General features: G+C 39.2%; 1 long non-coding RNA gene across 1 annotated transcript in view; it reads right to left on the bottom strand.

The window, feature by feature from the left end:
- Nucleotides 1-1,143: 1,143 nt before the first annotated feature.
- The window catches only part of LOC107723781 (uncharacterized), a 4,592-nt gene continuing 3,448 nt past the window's right edge, over nucleotides 1,144-2,287 (bottom strand). The window contains exon 3 of the long non-coding RNA XR_001637973.1: nucleotides 1,144-1,236. This is a non-coding gene — a long non-coding RNA (uncharacterized LOC107723781). The remainder of the gene's footprint in view (nucleotides 1,237-2,287) is intronic.

Raw genomic sequence — 2,287 nt, 5'->3', positions numbered from 1 at the left:
TTTTCTGAGTGACGCACGGCCAGGCCAACCACAGGGAACTAGGGTCATGTATGCTGTAGCCTGCTGTGGTGATACTCACAAGTAAGGTCATTAGAAACACCTGTAATGATGGTCACTGCTGAGGGAAATGTTGTCCGGCCTTACAAAGTTTGAGCCGAACTCAGACCCGAATCGGCGACGACAGGAGACAACCAACCACCTCCTCAAACACGCTTACAACAGGATGACAACAGGATGTTTCAAAATGGTAATTCATGTTTTTTTTTTTTCAAACACCGAATGCAGTAAATACAAACCTGACCGGCCGAGCGTTTGCAATCACGTGAACTAGAAGAGAAGACACTTGTACAAATGCGGATGGGTGACATGAATGGAAATGTTTCCAGATTGGCGATGTAGTATTTGGTTTCTGTATTCTGTACTGTAATTTCCTGCACTCAAACCTGCCAATCTAAAGGATCAAACTGTCTATGGCGTTTGAGGTAATTTGTGAATTATGTAGCATTTGGACCAATCATACACACCATTTTTCATTTGATTTAACAAATCAATTATTCATTAGATTAACAAACATTCACAGACCCCTCACCCAATAAACATACTGGGTGCCAGGATGTCTGCAACGACACCAGGCCCCCCCTGGTCCCCATGGCAACCACGACACCTTTGCTAGACCAGATACATTTACGACCTAATGGAATGTGAGTAGGGAAAATCACTGCATGTTCCATAGCAAGAGGCACAATGCACAGTAGAAATGGACTTTTCTACTAATTAATTCATAGAAAAACCTTTCTGTGAATGAACACACATATCCTTCAGGTCATTGTGTATGTTGTCTTTGAGATTTTATACTGTTTTATGCAGGCTTATGATGGAAACACTCATTCCTGTCATCTTACATATATGTAACCCTACCATGTTTAGTATATATGAATTAGTCTTCTGATGATCTAAACGAGAGTGTATATTATATGTTGGTACATAGGCAATATATTAGTGTCCTGAGAATCTTTAATAATTTCGATTCAAGTTCCATATGCAAATTACCATGCTTCCACACAAAGAGTCATAAAACTCCCCAGTATCTCAAAACTCCCACTTGGGACGTCAGCCTTCTCATTGGACAAGCCCATTTTGAGAGGCAGGAATCTTCGCAGACTTTAAAGGCCTCACATTCAGTGACCCGCCCAGAGTCGGTGGTTTGGTTGAATTCTGAGAAGATGAAAATGTGAGCTACAACGCTCCAGGACATCCTAAGTTTTGTGCCAGGCCTTCGGCCTTGACTTTTCCATTCATCAAGATTCTCTGACGCAAACTGGTTCTTTTTCATAAACCAACTTCAGCAAAGATCCACATGAGCCTTCAGATTGCATCAAGCCTTTCTTTCAGACAGACGAGACGTGCAAGTATTCAAACTTAGTCTTATTAATTGATACATTAGGTATCATTTGCACCTTTTTACAAAGGTGTGTTTGAACTAAGAATCTGATGTTCCCTTCAGGCTGTAAATCTGCTGAATATGCAAATGGTTCCATAACTTCATATTCTTATTCTCCCTCCTCTTTACTGAGTTAAGCTTTAACCCTTTCCTATACCAACTGTATGCGTGTGTGTGTATGTGTATGTTAGACCAGTTTAAGTGTTTATGTAGTATGTTAGACTAGTTTAAGTGTTTATGTAGTTAATAAAGCCTTACTTGTATCACACTTGACGTTGTTCATTGTTTGCTCATAACTGGAGTCACTTAATCATGCAGATTTATGCTACAAGCTCTGTGTAGAGTTGTACAGTAAGAAAGTTATTTCCCTTAACCAGGAAATTAACGTTCTTAGAATTGACAGACAATTGACCCTGAGAGGTCAAGTAAATATCTACAGCGGATCTAAAATATTCATAATTAATTATAACTAGTTATGATTAATTATTCATATTTCCCCATGAATGAGCTGATTCGCTACAAAGTTGACTTCATGTTTGCGTTTACCTCTGCCTCCATCTACAATAAAAGTACACAATAAAATTTCGTCCCTACAGTAGGGGTGTATGATAATGACAAAACATTATATCTTGATATTTTCTGAAATTTTGTTGATAACGATAATTAGACAATATTTTGCTGAGCATGTTATTTTGGTAGGTTTAGGACTGCCGTGGACAGCTATCTCCCAAAGCTTTTGATATTCTTCATATTCTGTGCGGTGATTAGTTTGCAGGAGTAACAGAAACGTCTTAGGTTACGTATGTAACCATGGTTCCCTGAGAAGGGAACGAGACACTGCGTCCT

This window comes from Sinocyclocheilus rhinocerous, unplaced genomic scaffold (genome assembly GCF_001515625.1).
Source record: "Sinocyclocheilus rhinocerous isolate Xijiao unplaced genomic scaffold, SAMN03320098_v1.1 scaffold3653, whole genome shotgun sequence".
Classification (NCBI taxonomy): domain Eukaryota; kingdom Metazoa; phylum Chordata; class Actinopteri; order Cypriniformes; family Cyprinidae; genus Sinocyclocheilus; species Sinocyclocheilus rhinocerous.
Note: the sequence above shows the minus strand (reverse complement) of the source record. Positions and strands in the feature narration are given on the sequence as shown.